Source organism: Vicugna pacos, chromosome 14, assembly GCF_048564905.1.
Source record: "Vicugna pacos chromosome 14, VicPac4, whole genome shotgun sequence".
Classification (NCBI taxonomy): domain Eukaryota; kingdom Metazoa; phylum Chordata; class Mammalia; order Artiodactyla; family Camelidae; genus Vicugna; species Vicugna pacos.
In genome coordinates, this window is record NC_133000.1 from 48597489 (window position 1) to 48621397 (window position 23909).

General features: G+C 36.2%; 1 long non-coding RNA gene across 3 annotated transcripts in view; it reads left to right on the forward strand.

The window, feature by feature from the left end:
- Positions 1–23909, forward strand: part of LOC107034171 (uncharacterized) — a 127969-nt gene that overhangs the window by 6927 nt on the left and 97133 nt on the right. For 2 of the 3 annotated variants that reach the window (XR_012080060.1, XR_012080058.1), the window contains exon 2: positions 444–591. This is a non-coding gene — a long non-coding RNA (uncharacterized lncRNA). Of the gene's footprint in view, positions 1–443; positions 592–1219; positions 3733–23909 lie in introns of those variants that run through there. The other variant, XR_012080059.1, reaches the window with a different exon arrangement.

Here is a 23909-nt window from a genome sequence, read left to right on the forward strand (position 1 = left end):
CTACAACATGGATGAATTTTGAAAATATTATGCTAAATGAAAGAAGCCAGATACAAAGGCTCACATTTGTTTGATTCCATTTATGTATAACATCCAGAATAGACAAATCCATTGAAACAGAAAGTAGGTTGGTGATTGCTAGTGGCTGGGGAAGTGGGGGATAGGGAGGGACAACTTAGTGGGTATGGGTTTGTTTTGTAGGGGGGAATGTGATGAAATTTTTCTAGAATTAGTATGGATTATTGTATAACTTTGAATATAGTAAAAACTATTGAATTATGTACTTTAAAAGGATGAAATTTATGATGTACAAGTTATATTTCAATAAAACTTATTTTTTAAAAATCTGCTCAAAATCCATCAATGATTTTGTATTAAAGTTATTAAAGCTAGTTGTCGCAACAGACAAACCTCCAGAACTACTTTTTGTCTTTTTCCTGCAGAGGTATTCTCCTCCCTTCACTGAACTGCTTTGTGTCCCTGGAGGCTGGCTCCTGTGCCCTGCATCACCTGGGCTCCCTTGAGGCTGCATTCTGATTGGGTTTGGCCAATGGGGGAACCCTCTCAGGAGACTGAAGTACGGGAGGAGAGGTAGGTCAGGATACTTTTTCCCGGCTCTCTCCCTTCTTCTAGCAGTGGCTGTGTCACTTTGTGACTAGAATTCCTGCTGGACAGCTCCTCCTCCTTGGCACCAACTCCCAGGGCTCTGATAATTCTTTTCCTCTCTTTGCCCCTTCAGTTCTAGGAGTGAAACAGCTTTCTGCCTCCCATGTTTCTTCCCATACCCTGTCCACACCCCTGAAAGGATTTCCTTTTTTTTTTTTTTACATTTTTTTATTGATTAATAGTTACTTTACAATGTTGTGTCAAATTCTAGTGCACAGCACAATTTTTCAGTCATACATGAACATGTATATATTCATTGTCACATTTTTTTCACTATGAGCTACCACAAGATCTTGAATATTTTTCCCTGTGCTATACAGTATAATCTTGTTTATCTATTCTGCATTTTAAAATCCCAGTCTGTCCCTTCCCACCCCATGCCCCCTTGGCAACCACAAGTTTGTATTCTATGTCTATGAGTCTGTTTCTGTTTTGTAATTATGGTGGGGTTTTTTTGTTTTTGTTTTTGTTTTTAGATTCCTCATATAAGCAATCTCATATGGTATTTTTCTTTCTTTTTCTGGCTTACTTCACTTTGAATGACATTCTCCAGGAACATCCATGTTGCTGCAAATGGCATTATGTCGTCAGTTTTTGTGGCTGAATAGTATTCCATCGTATAAATATACCACCTCTTCTTCATTCAGTCATCTGTTGATGGACATTCAGGTCGTTTCCATGTCTTGGCCATTGTAAATAGTGCTGCTATGAACATTGGGATGCAGGTGTCATTTTGAATTAGGGTTCCTTCTGGATATATGCCCAGGAGTGGGATTCCTGGGTCATATGGTAAGTCTATTCCTAGTCTTTTGAGGAATCTCCATACTGTTTTTTCCACAGTGGCTTTCCTTGCTTCTCTCTCCCACTCTTAATGATTTAGATGTCTTTTTTTTTTTTTTTACAATTTTGTGTTTATTCTTTTCGTAATTCATGGCAGTTATCTCCTTTCCAGTTACGAGTTTCTCATTTCTGTAGCATCTTGCTTCTTTTCTGTTTATAGTAGACCTGTCAATATTTCTTTTAGCATGTGTTTAGTGTTGCTAAACTCTTTTAGTTTTTGCTTGTCTGTGAAGTTCTTTATCTCTCCTATTCTAAAGGATAGCCTTGCTGGATAGAGTATCCTAGGCTGCATCTTTTTTTTCATTCAGGACTTTGAATATATCTTGCCACTCCCTTCTGGCCTGTAGTGTTTGTGTAGAGAAATCAGCTGAGAGCCTTATGGGGGTTCCCTTGTAACTCACTCTTTGTTTTTCTCTTGCTGCCTTTAGGATCATTTCTTCATCCTTGACTCTGGCCATCTTGATGGTGATATGTCTTGGTGTGGGTCTGTTTGGGTTCTTCCTGTTTGGGACCCTCTGAGCCTCCTGTACTTGGATATCTGATTCTTTCTTTAGGTTTGGGAAGTTTTCAGTCATGATTTCTTCAAAGACCTTTTCAATCCCCTTTGTTCTTTCTTCCCCTTCTGGAACCCCCTATTATGCGTAGATTGGTGGGCTTTATATTATCCTATAGGTCCTTTATATTGTTTTCATTGTTTTTTATTTGTTTTTCTCTCAGCTGTTCTGATTGGGTGCTTTCTGTTGTCCTGTCTTCTAGGTCACTTATTCGTTCCTCTGCATTATCTAGCCTGCTTTGTAAAGCCTTTAGGTTAGGTCTCATCTCAGCAAATGAGTTTACTATTTCTACTTGGTTCTTCTTTATAGCTTCTATTTCATTTTTGACATATTTTATATCTCTAAACACTATTTCTTTTAGTTCCTTCAGTACTTTGACCAGTCCTTTTTTGAAATCTTGATCTAGTAGGCCATCGATGTCTATTTCCTTGATCATGCTTTCAGGGAATTTCTCTTGATCTTTTAATTGGGAATGGTTCCTCTGCTTCATATTGCTTATATCTCTCTGGCACTGTGGCTTAAGGAGTATCAATTATCTAGTTCTCCTGGAGACGGTGTGCTCCTAATGATTTTATTGAGAGGTCTTTGTGTCTTCGCCCTGTTTTGTGAACTCAGCTTGCTGTTTCCAGAGGCCCTCTGTTGGCGCCCTTGTCTGTGCTGCTCCCAGTGGCTGTCGGCTAGCAGATCGTGCACCCTCCTAACACTGGGTCAGGAGCTGAGCTCTTACCCAGTGGGCGGACGGGTCTCTCCCCCTCCAGATGTCTCAGTCAGATGCTGTGCTAGGGGGAGGCAGGTGGGCAGATCATGCTCCCTCCCAGCATCATGGTCAGGTGCTGCGTTCCTGCCAGGTAGTGGGGTGGCCGCCTGCCCTCTCCTGGCGCTGGTCACTCCCGCTCCTCTGTGCAGCTGCCCACTCCAAAGGCGGGCTCTGGGAAGACTGCAGAATGGCCCCACCCCTGCTCCGTGCCAAATCTCAGCTCCTTGTTTGTCTTAGTGGTGCAAGTTCTCTGAGGTGCCAGTGCAGAAAGATCCTATCTACCTCGGGTTGTAAACAAGTCACAGTCCTGCCCAGGAGGTTCTGGAGCCCTGGGATGCGGATTCAGGTCTTGGCCCCCACCCCCACCCCCACCCCAGCGCTGCACACAGGAGGAGATGGCGGCTGTGGCTGCACCCTGCCTGTCTTCTTGTGAGATGCGCCAGTAATGGCAACACAGGTCTGAGGAGACAAAGGCTATGGCGCCCTCCCCCCAGGGCACACCAGCCGTGTTGCTTTGCTTTTTTCACAATTTATGGGGGCCCGAGGTTGTTCTGCTCTGTAACCCCACCCAGCCATGGTGCACAGCCCCCTGCAGTCCCCTGGGGCTGCCTCAGTGCAGCTGCCCCTGTCCTCCGCCCGGCTCGGGCAGCCTGTCCCGGCCCCAGCTGCTGGCTCGCGTCTCAGGCTGGGTGTCACAGGGACCCTTTGTGTCCATTTAACTCAGTTCTGTTGGTCAAGGGCTGCTCAGGGCAGATCTGAGCCTCGGAGGTTCCCTTTCCATCCCGCTGGCCTCTCCGTTGGAATCGGGGGACCCAGCAAACGAGCGCCAGTCCTCCTTTGCCACTCCCTCACTGCGGGACCAGTCCCACACTGTTTTGCTTTTTCTTCTTTCTATTTTCCTTTTCTCCTACCAGATTTTTGGCGTCTTTGACTTTCGAATAGGGTGATGTTCTGTTGGAGTTCGGCAGGTGCTCTGGTTGGCTGAGTAGGTCCGTAGATGTGAGTTTTGGTGTATTTGTGGGAGAGAGTGAGCTACAAGAGTCCTTCTACTCCACTTCTGAAAGGATTTCCTTCATTAAAATTTCTTCATTTAAACCATCTGGGGTGATTTGTTTCCTGACAGGATTCTGGTTGATAATCCCCAAACCTTGGTGGCTTAAGACAATAAAAGCTTACTTCTTGCACATCTGACACAAGTCAGACAGCGCACTTTCATCTTGGAACTTTGCCATCTGGACCACGTGACCTCTAACACAAGGCAGGAAAAGAGCAAATTGGGAGATTGCAAGGGATGCTATCAAGGGCCAGTTCTGGAAGTGGCTTACTTCCCTTCTACCCACATCCATTGCTGAGAACAAGTCACCAGGCCACGCGTTAACTGCAAGGGAGGCTGGGATAGTGGTGTAGTGAACATATGACATTATCTCTGGCTGCTACTACAAAATTGCCTTCAGATTTAAATGAACTCTTTAGCAGACCATGAAAGATACACCAACAGCTGGCACCAGCCCACCTTATTACCTTTATGGGTGCTAATGCCCCCACTCTGTGCCTTTGCACAAGCTGTTTCCCATGCCTGAATTTCTATTCTCCCTCTTCTCTACCTGGCTTAACTTCAAAGTTCAGCTCAGTAATTAACTCCTCCAGCAAACTTATCCTGACCCTTCACAGGCTGATTTAGCTATTGGGTCTTTATGCTACCACAATGCGAAGAAAACATCTCCATCATAATGTTTATCATTCTGTGTTATCGTTTCATTCATTATCTTGTCAATTAAACTGTAAATCTCTTAAAGACATGGGTTGTATTTCATTTCTAGCTTTTCCAGTACCTCTTATGTAGTCATTATACAAATAATTATTTTAGTTAGCAGTTCTTAGCAAGGTCAGTAGCCAGAGAGCATTTGGAAATTCGTAGATGTGTTTTTGGTTGTCAAAATATCTAGGAAACACTACTGACATTTAGGGCAGAGACTAGAGATAATAAACATCCTGCATTATATAGGACAGTCCCTCACAATAAAGAACTATTTTCTGTCCTGCAAGACTTTCAAATGTCCCTAGATTTTCAAATAGATGAAAAACCTATTTATATCAGCCTGAGCCTAGAACCTAATTTAGTTTTACATATAAATGCTGATTTAGTTATCTACTGCTATGTAATAAACAACCCAAAACTTAGAGGCTTAAAACAACAGAATTCTATTATCTCCTAAGATCCTGTGGGATGAGTGGCTCAGCTGGGCAGTTCTGGCCCATGATGTTGACTTTTGCTGCTGTCAGCTGATTTCAGCTAGGCTTGGACATCCAAGATGGCTCACTCACACTGCTGGTACTTGAGTGGGGGTTGGTCTGGAGCTGTCAATTGGAGCACCGCAGACCTCCTCCCTGGCGGCTCTTCATGTGACTCAGACTCTCATAACATAGTAGCTGGGTTCCAAAAAGTGGCAAGTGGAAGTTGTCAGTGCTCTTCAAGCTTGGTCTTAGAAGTCCCAGAACAGCACTTGGGCTGCTTTCTATTGGTCAAGGCCAGTCCAGACTTAAAGTAAGGACAGATAAACTCCACCTCTTGTGAGAAGCAGCTTGCCTATAGAGGGAGGAGAAGAACATTGAGAGCCATCTTCAGAAAGTAGCTACCTCAGACACTAGGTGATTTTTGTCCAGTTTTATGAATTTTCCAGAAATATAGTAAAAGTATAAACCAAGGAAAATTTGACTTTTCTTTTGTTTGAAATTTCGTGCATTGCATTTGAGTCACCAATATAACACACCTGCATCCATCTGGCTTTGTAGTTGTCACATTCATGGCAAGTCAATGTTTAGATTCATGTATCTGATGGCTTTATATCTTCTTGTGAAATCTTACCACAGTATTTATAAAAATGTAGTGTATATGTAAACCACATATATTTTTAAACATATATATGCATTTCATTTTAGTTGAGTTTAAGCATATTTATATATTAAAATATATTAAATAATTATAAAATATTTAGAAATAACATATTTAAATATATTTATATGTATGTTTTACTGGTTAAATATATATAACACCAAATATTGAAAGAGAGGATAGATAAATAAAACTTTTATTTTAGTTTTCCTTTATATAAGAGCATTGTATTATTTTTTAGTACATATGAAGATAAGTTATATTAATTAATTTAATATCAGAATAGTAAAGCAGTTGTTACCCAATATTTGCTATAAGGAGGAAGTGTGGTAATTGAGTTGAAAAATTACTGGTGTGTGTAAACTGAACTGATACTCTGGCATTTCCTTTTGATTTCCATATTTGTCATCTCCTTGATCTTAATTTTCTAATTTGATTTATATTTTGTTAACTCAAAATATGTACTCTGGACACAGAGCACCTCAAAGGGCTAAGCAATAACATGGGGAATGTAAATAAATGAATGACTAAGTAAATAGCTAGTTCTGTAGTTTTTCCAATTATTAAAATGTATAATTTTTGTAGAATATGTAATATGTATCTTTAAAACTGATCTTTCTCCTACAAAAACAGTTTTGTTATTTTTTAGTTTAAACCAGATTAGTAAGAATATCTAGATGTGTGTTATATTATTATTAACACATATTTTATTGGTGTCACCTTACTATGAATAGTATTTTGATTTATCTACTACATATTCATATTTTTGGAATAAAGCTGAAATTTTACATATCTATGTTAGATTTCTGACATTGCAAAGTGCTTCACTTCATATTATAGTGTTCTCAAGAAAAAAGATCATTAGCCCTTTTAGTGAAGCCAGCCTATGTACAAATGTATTTTCCCCATAGCCTTCCTTAAAATACTGTACTTAGAATATATTCACCATCTCAAACTAAATTCTGTAGAGCTGTAAGCACAGATGACCTGCTCCTGTGACCTCTTACTGCGTATACATGTATAATTCATTAATCTGCACTCAAAGATTTGTTTTCTAATATTTATACTTTCATATCAAAATACATAAATGGATCTTTGATTATTAAATCCTCAGAATTTCCCATAATGTGATTTTTTAAGCAAGTAGACAAATAAAAAAACCAAATAAATTCACTTATATTTTTTGCAGTGGTCTCTGAAAAATGCTACTTTCCTGGTGTAGTAGACAGAGACTACCATCCTGGCTGCTAGATATACAAAACCTTTGGTTCTGATAGACACATACCACTCTCCTGGGCTAGTAAGACAGGTAATACCTCCTGGTCTGGCAGACAGGTGCTACTCTCATGGACTGGCTGGCAGATTCATCTGGCAGATGCTACTTTCCTGGTCTAGCAGACAGATGTTGTCCTTCTGGTCTGGCAAAGTAGTAGAGAAGCAAAGTCTCAAATTAAAACAGTCCTATAAATCATCACTCAGCTTCTGCTCAGTAAACAGGAGAATGACTCTGTTAGTTACCACTGGTGTAAAGAATGAGTGGCCCCTGAGAAGTACACCATGGAAAAGATGTAGGAGACGTAATTACTTAACCACTGTTGCTACAATAGGCACAGGTAAACACTTCTATTTTCCTTCTTAAACTGTCTGAAGGAGAGACAGGAGAAATCCAGCTTCGCATCAAGCTCTATCTACATGCTTTGTAAAACTGAAGGCTGGTGTGGGAACGCCATGAATGTTAGACCACAGAGAGAAAATCCCCATGATAGGCCAACCACTGTGTATACTTCAGTTTTAATTTGGGGAACTAGGTCAGCCTCAGTTCTAACATGGGAAGAGAAAAATGAGTTTGACTCCTCAGTGCAAACAGTGACTGATTTAACAGTTAATTTTTAAAACACTGGCAACATAGAGTATTGAAAGGCATTACAAATATTTTTTGATGTACTCATCTTTTCTGTCACTCTGTTTCCTTCCCACACAAATCATAAAGTCTTTCTTCAGTAGGTTAAAAAGTCACTTAGTCTTTGCACCAAGGAGAGTATAAAAAGAATACCGCATAATGGTAAATTTTAGAAGTCAACCCACCAATATTGTTCATAACACAGGTGCATATTCAATTTGAGTTAATATCATCTCTTACATTCTTTAATTTATCCTTATTTCAAAGCAATAAAAGGTTCTAAGAGGGAATATTGGCCTGTCAAAAGAATGTTTACAGAATGCAAGAGAAAGTTAATTCTGTTGACAAGCAAAGTGTTGCCTCAAAGCGTGTGTGTGTATTGAACGCACAGTATCTTGCCCCACAAATCCATTTTCCCACATCACAGAACTAAGCACCACCCCTAAATTTCTTTCCTTACTCTGACATAAAATTGTAAAATGGAATTGAGGGATGCATTTTTCTTGGACAGAATAGTAAGTTGTTCTTTCTCCCGTCCGATTTTACAGTGGTGTAACATGGGACACATTTACAAATAACAAAACATTAGTCAGTAGTAGTAGTACAATTCCAGTATTCAAAATAATAGAGTTATTTTATGGATTTTTCACTTATTAGAGTTACTACTTTTCCATAATGTTACAAATCTGATAGCTATTGAATAAACTGTTGCAAACTATGTAAATCCCACTGCTATGATTCCATACTTTATGTAATCAGTGATAGAACAAAACAGTTGTAGAATATTGCAGTAATGGTTTGTCTTACATGAAATGCATTTATTATCCTTTGATACCATAGCATAGCCCTCTTAGTAAATTTAAAAAGGCAAAATACTTCTGGGGCCATTGTACTGTTTATTTGACTAATTTAATATGGCTAACATTCATAAAGAAAATAGTCCTAGTTCATAAAGTGAAATAATTGGATTGGAAAGAGAAAATGTGAGAGGATGGGGCATAAAAATAACTAGAGGTTTAGCAGAATTTTGCAGAATCAGTGAGAACATTCCATTCTTGTCCTTGCCATTCCATTCCACACACAAATCATCACCATGGCATCCCATGCTTTATGACTATGCTAAATTATTTGTCGAAAAGAACCACAATAAGCTGATTCATTGTTACTGTTCCCTTCCCAAGAGAGTGAACCTGGAAGGCTGTGACATTTAAACTCTTTATTACCAGCTCCAGTGAAGTGCTTATTTACATACAAATCTTCAGGTACACACACATGCATAACTTAGGAAGAATGAAAATAATTGGCTAAAGTAAATTTTGATATTTGGCTTTATTTATTGCATGCTTCCAAATTTAGGATTTTCTGAATTGTACTTCAGAGCTATTATATTTTTTAAAATCCCATTTTTGTAGCACACGAGTGAATATTAATATCTTATATTTATATTAGATGTAATTTCCAAAATATAATTTAAATAATAAAATACCATTGCTATCTTCTAGATGAGTAAACCAAGTCCAGAAAGGTTAAAAAATGGGCCCACAATCACAGTTAAAATGTGGCTGAGTGCTATATTTCATTCTACTATCACTTACCACCATATTTTTAAAGCAGCATATAGAATAGAGCCTGCAAACTATGTATGCATACCACATTTTTAACTGAACTTGAGTGAGTTCTTCTTAAACAACCTGGGCATATTACTTAATCTCTCTGTCCCTCAATGTCCTCATCTCTAAATTGGAAACAGTAAGTAGTACCTGCCTCACAGGATTGTTGTGAGTTGATTCATTGAAACTCATACAACAGTGCTCAGCCCATAGTGTATGCTCAGTAAATGTTAACCATTGTGACTACTGAAACCACTGATCTTTATGGTTCTTTCTATGGTCCATAAATAATCCTGCTTTTTAGAGGGGCATCCTTCTTTTCTGAATTCTAATTCCATTTTCTTTCCTCCAGTAGGTCTTGTTTTATATATTTGAGGTAGATTTTTTCAATTTGCCTTCCATACTTTTACTCATATGTATGTATGTGTGTATCTTTGTATATAACTACTTTGAGCTTCCTTTGTAATGAATTGCCTGTTTAAATCTCTTTCTACTTTTCATTGGGTTCTTTGTCATGGTCTTCTAGGAAATAGGCACCAAGATGGACATACACAGAGACATTTATTGTTAATTTTAATTGCATGACAAACTTTATAGAAAAAGAGTGACCTGCTAGTGAAGTAAAATGGGGGAATGGAGAATTCTTTTCTGGTTTTCCTTTGTGCAGTGAAAATTTGTGTTGCTACTACTTTGGCTGTCTGTGCGGTAGTGGAGTATTTGCCAGGCTGGGGTGAGAAAGGCATTAATGTATCTGCTACTGATTTGTGAGATCATTTGTTACATTATCTTTTAAGACTAGCATCTGTTTTAATAGTTGACTTAAGGTTTGTTAATGTTGAAATGTAAAGTTGCCACCTTTACATTTTCCTGCTTCTGATTTTATTGTTGTGAGAGAAACATACAATTGTGGTTACCTTCAAATTTTGAAGTTAAAAATATATGATTGTTTGTATTTTAAAAAAGGGTAAAAATGGTTAGGAATAGGTAGTGAAAGCTTCTGACACCTGTGAAAAGAGACAAGGCAGAAAAGATAACTGGATAGGAGTCTCTATTGCAGTGCAGCCCTGTGAGAGAGTCAGCCAGGCCAATGGGAAGTCCTAGAGCAAAGGATGCCTGTCAGAGGAGTCCTGTGGTGGGTGGGAATCATCAGACTCTAGTGCCCCTGCTGTGTTCAGTCATTGGCTGGGAGCCGAGCTGTGGAGCCTGGCCTTAGTACGAACATTGCTGTGAATCCAAAGATGTTGCAGCTATCTGCCAACTACCCTTCTTCCCACAGTTTCTTTTGATGGGAGAGCTGAGTAATGCATCTCTATGACCACCACAATTGCCCAGTGTTTTCTCACTGACACCAAGGAATCCATTATCTATTTTAAATATTAATCTTTTATTGGTTGCAATAAAGGATTAATTGGTTGCAGTGTTGCAAATATCCATGATTTGCCTGTTAACTTTGAGATGTCATTTGCTGAATCCACTTCTGAGTCTTCTTTGCCTCATAGGTTGTATAATATTATTTGGAATCTGGTACATTCTCAAAAGGACTTATCTTTCTAAGATTGTTGCAAGACTTGTTCATATGGCATCTACTGCCAAATTCCAGTAGTATGCATCTATGCTCATCATAGGAATTTGTGTGGCTGTGAACTTTTATCAAATTTCTGCTGCCAGCTTGCACTGTGTCTGAGGATATGCTGATTGAGCATACAGTTCAACTCAGCGTCAACATACTGACTGAGCAATATGGTCCATTTGTAACAGAATGGGGACTTTCTTATTGCCTAAGAATTGGGCTCAAGATTGCTTAGAGGCCACAGAACTAGCTCTGAAATAACTGATGCTTACCATTCTTTCTCAGTCTACGTAAGTCTGAGAGTCAAGATAATGAAAGACAGTTGGAAATTGTCAGCCTCGTAGAAGTGGTGGGAAGGAGAGGAACTAAGAGAATCTCATCTAAAAATTGGGAATAACTGGCTAGAAGAAGAGACTGTCATTCTGTTTCCTGGCAAACACTTGTCTCTGTTGGAAGAAATTCTTCCCAGTTTTCATGAGTCTCTCACATATCTGCTTGTCTTACAAGTGAAGCATGGGCTGTTCTTTGTTCTGGTCTGTCTTTTCAAGGGCATTTGTATAGCAAACAGCCTTAGAAGTTGGGATAATGTTTCCCTCAAGAGCAAAGGGCAAAAATGCTTTCTGCTAATATAATGTATGTGTCTCCTTCTGGCGCAAAATCAGGCTCACCAAGCACCTGTCTTAAAATAGTTCGGTTCCCTTAGCTCGAAGTTCCTCTCCTGAAATACAACCCATTTCACTAGCAGATTTTTTTCTGACCTTCTTCATGACTTCCTGTGCAAATTGGGGCTTAGGGAAACAGCACAAACTTATTGATACTGTGGATACACTCTTGCTGTGAGTAGTAAACTGCTCTTCTCTGATGCAGGAGTCTTGTATTTTCTACTAGCATCCTTGAAACTGGCAGACTAAGTTGTTAGCTTGTGAGTATGGTAAAGTCTCAGATGCTTCACAGTTCCTGACAGTCTGCCTAGGCAGTAGATGTGTTTTGCTTTTCCTGTATGCTTATTTGAGCATAGGAAAAGGGAATCAGAGAAAGATGGCAATACACAAGGAAGAAATTTAATAGGCTAGCTTTGGCATAACCACCATTGGATGGAGTATCCAAATTACTTATTGCCACAATAATGTCACACAACAAACAACAATGAAATTTCAAAATAGAATATATAAACATCATTTCTGTGTGTGATAATAGGCCAAATTATGTTCAGGAGCAATAGCTCGCTCCTGGTTAGAATGACTCAGAGAAATAAAAATCAGTTTACCTGATGAAAAAGAAAGAAATTTCATTGACCACAGCAACAAATACTTATTTTACTCAAAAGTCTAAGAGATTCAGATGATTTTGGGCTGAGTTCACTCATTTTTGGGGGGTTGATCATTCTTGAATGACCTAGGATGGCTTCAGCTACAATGGCTTTGACATTTCTGATCCTGGGATCAGTTGATCAACACAGATGTGGCCACGGGTAAGAGCATGGAAAGCCCAATTGTACCAATAATTTTAAGTTCCTCCTTGTGCCGTGTTTGCTAATAACCCATTGGCCAAAGAAAATCCCAGAAATAACACTGATTAAAGAAAATAAAATCATCTTGAGACAAATCCCAAGGCAAGTCCAGATTCAAGGAATAAAGAAATAGACTATACGTCTTTAGTGAAAGAATCTGCAAATTTATGTTAAAGGGCAAGGACACAAGGAAGGTAAAGAACTGGAGTTCTGAGAAACCAATGGATCAAAGAAGAAATTAAAGGGGAAATTTAAAAGTTTCTTGAAACAAACAAAAATGGAAACACAGCATACTAGAATTTATGGGAGTTCTAAGAGGGAAATTTATAGCAATAAACACCTACATTAAAAAGCAAGAAAGATCCCAAATAAACAACTTAACTCTACTTATGGAATCAGAAAAAGAACTTACGGAACTAGAAAAAGAACAGACTAAGCCCAAAGTTAGCAGAAGGGAGAAACAATAAAGGTTAGAAAAGAAATAAATAAAGAACAGAAAAACAATAGAAAAGATTAAACAAAGATTAAACTAAGAGTTGGTTCTTTGAAAAGATAAACAATATTGATAAAAATTAACTCATTAATTAGTTAAATTAACCAGGTGAAAAGAGAAAGGACCCAAATCAACAAAAGTATAAATGAAAAAGGAGAACTTGCAAATGATAGCACAGAAATACAAAGAATAATTAGAGATAGTATAAACATCTATACCCCAACAAACTGGGCAGCCTTGAAGAAATGGAAAAATTCCTCAAAAAGTGTACTCTACCAAGATTGAATGAGGAAGAAATATAGATCTGAATAGACCAGTTACTAGGATGGAGATTGAATCAGTATTCAAAAAATCTCTCAAGGAAGGAATGCTCAGGACCAGAAGGCTTCACTGGTAAATTTAACCAAACATTTAAAGAAGAATTAACACTAATATTTCTTAAACTCTTCCAAAAAATCGAAGAGAGAATACTCCCACATTCATTTTCCATGGCCAACATTATCCTGACACCAAAGCCAGAGAATGATACTACTAGAAAAGAAAGCTACAGGCCAATATCCCCAATGAATATAGATACAAATATTCTCAACAAAATACTACCAAATTAAACAGCATGTTAAAAGGATCATTCACCATGATCAAGTTGAATTTATCTTTGGGATGCAAGGATGGTTCAAGACATGCAAATCAATCAATGTGATACATCACATTAATAGAAGAAAAAAGAGTTAAATAATTTTCTCAACAGACCCAGAAAAAACATTTGACAAAATTCAACATTTGTTCAAGATTAAAAAACACCTAACAATTTAGGCATAGAAGGAACATATCTCAACATAATAAAGGCCATAAACAACAAGCCCACATCTAACATCATCATACCTGATGATGAAAGTTTGAAAGCTTTTCCTCTGAGATCAGGAACAAGAAAAGGGTGCCCACTCTTACCACTCCTATCCAACATAGTACTGAAAGTTCTAGCTAGAGCAATAAGGCAAGAGAAAGACATTCAGAATTGGAAAAAAGGTAAAATTATTTCTATTTGCAGAGGTCATAATCTTATACATAGAAAATCCCTGCAACTCAACCGAAAAAACAGTTAGGACTTGTTGATGAATTCAGTAAAGTTGGATACAACATTAACATATAAAAGTTAGCATTTCTATACACTAACAATGAATTTTCTGAAAAAGAAAAATACCAATTCCATTTACAGTAGTTTCAAAAACCATAAAATACTTAGGGATAAATTTACCAGGGAGGTGAAAGATCTCTACTCTGAAACTATAAGACATTGATGAAAGAAATTAAAAGGTATACACACATAAATGGAAAGATATCTCATGTTCACAAATTAAAAAAATTTATATTGTTAAAATGTCAGTGTTATCAAAAGCCTTCTATAGAATCAGTGCAATTCCTATCAATATTCCAATGGTGTTTTTTTACAGAAACAGAAAAAAACACTTCTAAAATTTATATTGAACCACAAATGACCCTGAATAGCCAAAGAAATCCTGAGACAGAAGAACAAAGCAATAGACATCACCCTTTCTGATTTGAAGCTATACTATAAAGCTATTATATTTAAAACAGTATGGTACTGGCAAATAGACTAATGGAACAGAATTGAGAACCCAGAAATAAACCCAAGGATATATGGTCAACTAATATTTGACAGGGGGTCAAGAAACTCAATGGGGGATAAAACGTTCTCTTCAATAAATGGTGTTGGTAAAATTGGATGTTCACATGTAAAAGAATGAAACTTGACCCCTATCTTATACCACTCACAAAAATTAATTTAAAATGGATTAAAGACTTAAATGTAACATCTGAAACCTGAAACTCCAAGAAGAAAATGTAGGAAAAAAAGCTCCTGGGGTCTTGGTAATGTTTTTTTGGAAATCACACCTAAAGCACAAGCAGCAAAATAAAAAGATTAAAAGTGGGACTACATTAAACTAAAAAGCTTCTGCACAGCAAAATAAACCATCCATTAAGTGAAAAGACAATTTATGGAATGGGAAAAATATTTGCAAACCATGTGTCTAATAAGAGGCTATTATCCAATATACGTAAACAACTTACACAAAGTAGCAAAAAAAGAAAAATTCCAATCCCATTAAAAATGGGCAAATCGACATTTTTACTTAATAGCAAAAAAACCCCAAACCAATTAAAAAATGGGCAGATAGACATTTTTCTGAAAAAAATATGTGAATGGCCAAAGGTACATGAAAAGATGTTCAACAACACTAGTCAGTAGGGAAATACAAATTAAACCACAGTGAGATATCACCTCACGCTTGTTAGAATGGCCATCATCAAAAAGACAAGAGATGAGGTGGGAGTGAGTATAACTCAGTGGTAGAGCACATGCTTAGCATGCATGGGGTCCTGGGTTCAATCTCCAGTACCTCCATTTAAAACAAAAATAAAGTGATTTTTTTAAAAAAAAAATGGCAAGAGATAACAAATGCTGGCATGGATGCGGAGAAAAAGAAACCTTTGTGGACTGTTGGTGGGATTGTAAATTGATGAAGCCACTATGGAAAACAGTATGGATGTTGCTCAAAAAATTAAAAACAAAACTACCATATTGATCCAGCAGTGCCACTTTTGGGAATATATCCAATGGAAATGAAAACACTAACTTGAAAAGATATCTGCACTCCTGTGTTCATAGCAGCATTATTTACAAAAGTCAAGACACGGAAACAACTTGTGTCCATTGATGGAAGAATGGATAAAGAAGTTATGGTGTGTACATATATACACAATGGAGTATTATTCGGCCATAAAAATGAGGAAATCCTGTCATTTGTGACAACATAGATGGAACTTGGAGGCATTATTTTAAGTTAACTAAGTCAGGAAGAGAAAGACAAATACTATATGATCTCACTTATATGTGGAATCTTTAAAAACAACAACAGCAAACGCATGGGAAAAGAAGTCAGGTTTGCAGTTACCAGAGGCAGAGGGGGTGGGCATTGGGGAAGAATTGGAGGAAGATGATCAAAAAAATACAAACTTCCAGTTGTAAGTTAAATAGTACTATGGATATAATGTACAACAAGATGAATGTAGTTAACACTGCTGTATGATATATAGCAAAGTTAAAAGAATAGATTCTAAGTATTCTTATCACAAGGAGGATTTTCCTTTTCTTTTTATTGTCTCTGTATGAAATGATGACTGTTAACTAAACCTATTATGGTAATCATTTCATAATATATGTAAATCAGACCATCATTCTGTACACCTTAAATTTATACAGTTATGTATGTCAATTATTTCTCAATAAAACTGAAAAAAAAAAAACTCCAAACAATGATTGGTGCTCTTTATGCAGTCTTTCACACACAAAGGTCAAGGATACATGAGTTTCCGTGGGTCAAGTGAGCAGGATGGAATAGAGCTGAACCTGAACCATCTACTTAGAATGTCACTTTGGATCACTTCCTGTAGGAAAGGGGATTCCAGTAGCTGGAGACCGTGGGTGTCCCACAGGCAGTAGGAACTGCGGGTAGAGGGTAGGTAAAATAGACTGAACTGGAACCAGGTCTCTCATAGTTTAGGAAACTATATAGTAGGGAAGTCCTTCACAGGTTTTACCGAAAGATCTCATACATACACTATATGAGAGAGAGCCAAGCATTTTGGATGTCTGGGACAGAGGGTATCTGTGACTTGTTGAATAATGAGAAACAATGTGGGGAGAACCATTTTCTCACCTGATCAATTTCCCTTAATCCCCCTTTCCCATCCCCAACCTCATCAAACCTATACCTTGAAGAGGAAGGAAAAAGAGGAGTGAGTGAGCAGACCATACTCCTTTTAGCATTTTAGACCCTTTAGCAAACCTGTAGCAATACAACTAGTAACAAGAGAGCCCTGTATGCTGGGGGCTGGGAGGAGAGGGAGAAGTGGGGCAGAGGAAGAAAGTGACGGAATCTTATGGACTTTGCCTAAAATGATGTTAACAGAGCATGGTTGATTAGAGAAAACAAAAACATCATATATTTATATCTCTCCTGAATTCAACTCCTCAATTAACCAGGTACATAACAAAATACACTGATTGTTCACTTTATTTCAACAACAAGCATTTAAAGAATATGATACTTATTTGTCCCCCCCAAAAATTTAGACCAAAAATTGATATGATAGTTGTTTGTCTTAACCCCCCAAAATTTAGACACCCCCAATACAAAATGTTATCTATGGGCAAATAAATTCAAAAAATAAATCCATTGATTGATACTGTGTTCTTTCACAGGAAACATTATTGCTGCTACATCAATAAAAGTTGATTAAACCTTGCCATTTAAAGATCATGTTTACAGTTTTTTTTATGATAAATTTGGTATGCACTCATTTATAGAAAATTTTAGAAATACAGTGTGAAAAGTCACCCATAATCATACAACCTGGTAATGATATATGTTAGTATTTTGATGTATCTTCATTTAATATTTCTTCTCTATGTGTACATATATTTCTAAAGATATTTCAAGAGTATCCAGCATTGTATATTTCGTTTTTTTACTCAAAATTATGTTGTAGTAGTTCTTGTATAATTAATAATTGATCAATTCATTTTGATGACTATATACTAAGCAATATATGAAAGTACCATGCATTATTCAATAATTCCCCTTTTGTTTTCAGTTGTTTCCGTTCTGTCACTCTTATAAATAATGTTGAGCTGTGCATTATTCTTTATAAAAATTTGCCATTATCTGCATTTTATTTTTTGTTGGGCTAGATTATTAGAAGTAGACATATCAGATGAACAGATTTTCTTTTTAAAACTTTTACATACTGTATATCACTTTCAAAAAAGGTGTCAGTTAAATTGTATTAGACCTGTGTCATAGCACTCTTGCCAGCATTAAGATAAATTTGCCAAGTTAATAGACAAAACAAATGTGTGATTGTTTTGTCATTTTTTGCTGATGAGTGCTATTTAAAAATGTATATGTATATATATATATATATATATACACACACACACATATATATTTAAAGTATATATGTGTGTGTGTGTATATGTAATATTTTTGTACTTTATTTTCTGGGAACTGTTTATTATTTCCTTTTCTAATCACCACTGGCAATTTTTGAAAGCTTATTCTATTAAGTTCTAGTTTTTAGATTTGATTAAATAATAATCAAATTGTCTAATCTGACATCTGTTAACAATTCAGAAATTTCATGTTTTATGTAGGCTTAACTTATGAACACTTATTTAGACTATTGACATAGTTTAGCCTAGCAAATAAAAAGCATTAACTTGGACCCAGAGAAATTTTAGTTCAAAATTAATTTTTATCATTACTAGTTCTATGATCTGTATGTATACGTAACTTCTCTGAGCCTCAGTTAACTTAGTTATAAAATAGACAGGATGATTCCAGTTTTCTGAGGTTATTATGAGAATTAGAAGATACATGAGAGAATCCAGCAATTAATAGGTGTGCAACATTCTATCATCCTTTAACATCAAGCCATAAGAGAGCATCTAGATAGACAATGGGAAACTGATTAATGGGATAGTATAATTACCTTACGCTTTAACAGTTTCATCCCATAATGTATTAGCTTTTCTGTTTCTTTTTTTTAAATGGTGGCCCTTATATTTCCTGTCATTAGAGGTACAATCTCAAGCTATATATTAAAAACCCCACTCTATAAACCACTTCCTTTTCTTATTTCCTCTTTAGCAGTGCTGTAAACTTTGACTCAAGTCTTTCTTTTCTTTCCTTTGTTTCTTGTTTTTTTAAAAAAAATATGCTTCTTGTTCTTAATCATTCAGTGTTCTGCTAGGTTCATTCCATTTAATAACTAGGATTCTTTCTTCATCCTTGAGGAAGTGCTAGCTACTTTAATCATCAAACTCCAAGAATATCAGCCTTCTCATTGGTAAACTTGCTTTTTATTCAACCAGTCCTCAGGACAGAGAACTAAGTTTCATTTCTGTTTTCGCAGCTCATTTCACAATAGCAATGATTTATACTTAATGAAGTACCAGAACAGATTCTTCAAGGTGATGCTACTTATAAAATATATTTTGTATTTAATAATAAAAATCTATTTGGGTTTGTATAGAAAGCAATATTACATTCAAAACAATGCTGTATTTTGGAACTGACCACAACTGAAATAAGAGTGTATATTCATCCACAGAAAGGTTAAGAATTTCATTAAGAATTTCTCCTTCTGATACTATATTGGTCCAAATATCTCTGAAAGTATCTTCCTTTGCAGAATTTTAAACTTTGAGACAGTATACTCCTTGGAGGTGTTACTGGTTTTGCAAATGGTAGAAGAATTTTCTAAGGATAAACCACTAAAATAAAAAAACAAAACTGCAGAGCCTGGACTAGAGCTTTTATACAGACATGAGCATTTCCATAATTAATTTAAAAATATCAAGATAGTTGGGGAGGAGCTTGAATGAAAGGATGAAGAAGAGCATATATGTATATTTATTGATATTGCTAGTGTTCTAGATCTTGGGTGGTATATTTGTGGGTATTTATTATGTTTTATAACATATCTTTACTATATATTGTTTAGTAATTCATTTTTAAATAAAAAATTTTTAATTTTCTTTTTCAACAATTGTTTATCTTAAAATATCAGATATACAGACAAGTTGAAAGGATGATACAAAAAAAATTCATACACTCCCACTAAATTCAACAATTATTAACATGTTGCCAAATTTTAAAATACTTGTCTATATACATGCATAAATTTATTATCTTGGTGAAATATTTGCAGACATGTGAAACTTCCCTCCTTAATGTATTTCATCATACTACTTCTAAGTATAAGAATATTTTACTTAATCCCAATGCCACTATTACATCCAAGAAAATTATTAATGGTTTCATAACATTATTTTATATCCACTTCATACTCAAATTCTTCCAATTGTCTCCAGATACATTTTATAGATATTATATTTGAATGTATTGAATTTGACAAATTAAATTTGATGATTGTCTCTTTCAAACTGTAACAATTTTTGGCCCTTCTTTTAATGACATTAACTTTTTGAAGAGTCCAATCAGTTGTCTTATATAGTTTATTCTATATCCCGATTGTTTCTCATGATGTTATTTAACCTGTTCCTTTATTCCCTGTATTTTATATAGACTAAAATTTAAGTCTAGACCTGATTGAAGTTGGACTAAGCCTACTTGTAAAGAATACTTCATTTATAACACAGAAGCCATGTTGTGACTTCACATCTAACCAGGAAACACATGTCAGGTTGTCCCACTACTGGTAATGCTACATGTGATCATTAAGTTCAGATGGCAACTGCCACATCTCTACATTGTAAAGGCCCATCTTATCCTTTGGAATTAATAAGTAACCTGAGAGGTGATACTTGGGCACCATGGAGATATCCTATTCTCCCAACAGCCTTCTCCTTGGTGGCTTTAGCAGTCATTTATTAGTTATTGCAGAATCTTGATTGCCTAATACCATCATACTAATAGGAAATTTTTTCAGCATCGTTTTTTCAAAAAATAATTGCATCAGAGTGCTAGATCTTTTGTTTATATGAATGGATTAAATTTAACATAATTATCATTTATTAGTACCATTCTATAGTTAGTTGACTTTGAAAAATTATTCTCTAATATAGTGTTATGGGCTGAATTGTGTTACCCCAAAATTCATATGTTGGATCCCAAACCACCAAATATGATATTTGGGGAAGGACCCTTTGGAAATAATTAGGTTTAGATGAGGTCATGATGTGGGGACCTCATAATGGAATTAGTGCTCTTATAAAAAGAGATACCAGAGAGCTGTCTCCCTCTTTCCCCACTATTTGAGGATTCAGAGAGAGGATAGCCATCTGCAAGCCAGTAAGAAAAAAACCCTCACCAGACACTGACCATGCTGGCACCCTGATCTCAGATGTTCAGCCTCCAGGACTGTAGGAAAATAAATTTCTATTGTTGAAGCCATTCAGTCTATGACATTTTGTTATGGCAGCTTGAGAAGACTAATAGATAGTTTTCCAAGTATTATAGAACCCTTTGTCCCAACCCTCACTCCTACCAAATTTTGCCAGATATTTTCTTAGGAAATATGAGCCTTTTCTCTGAATTACACAGTGTTTTTCTCCGAAAAACATTGAGCAGCATATTAATTGCTGCTTCTGTGTAGCCATTACCGTGCTACAAAGGTGATCCTAGCAAAGGATTCTCATAGTTACCTTCCCCATGGAAGACCAATGGGGCCAACTTTTCACTATTATAAATAGTGAATATTGTTGAATCTAGATCTTTCTCCTTAAGATAAATCCCTCCCTTTATTGAAATGTAATTGACATATACCACTGTGTAAGTTTAAGGTATACAATGTGTTGATTTGATACACTTATACATTGCAAGGTGATTATCACCATAGCACAAACTAACACTCGTTTACACATCACATAATTACCATTTCTTTTTTGTGGTGAGAACATTTAAAATCTAGTCTCTTAGCAACTTTCAAGTGTATCATACAGTATTACTAACCACAGCCATGCTGTGCTGTAGCTGAGATCCCCAGAACTTACTCATCTTATAACTGGAAGTTTGTACCCTCTGACCAACATCTCTCCTTCCCCCCACACTCCAGCTCCTGGTAACTACCATCTAGACCCTGTTGCTATGAAGTCTGGATTTTATAGATTCCACATATAAGTGATTTCACACCGTATTTGTCTTTCTCTGTCTGACTTACTGCAATTAGCATAATAGCCTCAAGGTCCATCTATGTTGTCACAAACAGCAGGATGTCCTTCTTTCTCATGACTGAATAATGTTCTATTGTATGTGTATGCCACTTCTTCTTTGTCCATTCATCCATTGGTGGACACAGGTATTCTTGTATCTTGGGTGTTACGAATAATACTGTAATGAACATGGGGGTGCAGGTATAGCTTTGAAATTCTATTTTCATTCCTTTTGGATATATACCCAGAAGTAGGATTGCTGGATCAAATGGTAGTTACATTTTTTATTTTTTGAGGATCCTCTATATTATTTTCCATAGTGTCTGCACCCTTAGGGTAAATTCTTAAAAGCAGAAAAACTTGGTCAAAGTTAGAAGCCTTCTTAAGGCTTATGACCTGAACTGCTGGTTAGCTTTCCATAAAGATTTTACCAAGTTCCAATTTATCTACTGCAGTTTCCGCATTTTCTTGAAGAATGTTGAATGACCATGGACAAGGTTATATTTTACCGCAAGTTATTTTTTCAGTTTGACTTTTAAAGAAGGCTGCTTTATTAGGCATACCGTGGTCCCACTAGCATTAGTGGGACACTGGGAAATGTGAAAACAATTTTCTCTGCATCTTATTTCCAGAAAGCTTATTTCTAGCATATATATATATATATAAATCAGACAGGCTGAGTGATTTAAATACTAATGCCATTTGTAAGTGGGTATTTGATTTTAGTAAATATTTCAGCTATAAATATGAATGTACTTACCAAGTGTCCAAAGCATAGCATAGAACATGAAGCAAGTTTTAAAATCTTTCCTTCATTCCTACTCGATGATTCTGTAGAAGTTTCCTTAAGATATTTTTATGTGGTCATGCTTTGAAATACTTGAATCTTATATTCATGGACATACTGTGGAAGTTTTAAAATTATCATTATTCAAGACCTATTTGGAAACTGAAATTTTTTGAATGTAAAGATTCTTCTTTAAACATATTTTCATCCTTCTGCAAATTTTCCTAGCTTAAAACCTTTCCCATCCTTGTATACTTCCTCGAATATGAAAAAATCAGTAATATTTAACTCTTATTTACCAGATTGTATTAAATGATATTGCTGTATAGAATAGCCAAATGGCAGCTTCTTTTTATTTTATTTAGTGCACCCATCTTATGGTTATTCAACCAATGCTTAGCTCCACTTTGAGGGGCAAATATGGCCTATGGGCTGGGATATCTAAATCTCAGTTTCTGTCACCAGTGATATAACCTGCTAAACTATCATTACAGTGATATGCTTTGCAGAAATAGAGGATTTTTTTTTGTATTTTTTCAGTTATATTTTGCAATTGTTTTTATATTTAGTTAAATCTGCTCACCCTCCTTTCTGCTTACTCTCAGAGGGCACAGGTGTGTCTTACTTACCACTCCATCCTTGCAGAGTCATGATGTAAATTTTTGTTTTAAGAAATTGAGCAGAGTTATCCTGTTTGTAGTTTGTGTTAAAATTATTTGAAAATAACTTATCAACTCTACCCTGTTAAAAAAATAAACAAAACTCTATAATCCTGTGGCAATATATTCCCACATTCATAATCCTGAAAGTTCTTCTAATGTCTAGTTTAAATCCTCCCTGCTGTAATTTCCATCTGCCACGTGGGACTGAGAATAATTGTTTCTGTCTTTTATATTGGAACACTTTTCATACTCAAAAACAAAAGTCAGTCTCTCTTAAACATTCTTTATTTCAGGTCATATAAATTCAACATTTTTACTCATACTCCTTACTACCAAATTTTGAATTATATCTGTTCTTCATAATGGACTTTCTCGAAATTGCCGTAGAGAACTTTACAGACGTTCTGACTAATACACTGTTGTTTGCACAGTGTTAAATCATTTGTATACTTGTGGGATCCAGAGGTCAGTGGAATCATGAAAACAAAAGCAAACTTAGGACATGAAAGGAATTAGTAAAGACCTGATAACCACCCTCATCAGCCCTCTGGGGAAAAAAAAAATCAAGTACCAGAGGGTGTATTTAATATGGTGTCTTTTTTTGTCGGTCTACCTATGAGCCTAATAGAGGGAAATGTTTCTATTTCCCTAGTGTACTGAGATAAGTAGCTAGGAAATAAATGCCAATTCAGATTTCATGAAATAATTGAAATTTTCTGCCAGATTAGTTTTGAGGGACAGAATGGGTCAATGGACTCTTAATGTATGTGGAGACACTTGAAACTGATACACTGAATCATGCATCTAGAGTATGATCTTAATATTGACCTTGACACAAATATTGTCATTTCCTGGGACTATATAGTATGATCACTTGCCACCTTGGTGCTCTAACCAGTGGTGTGCGAT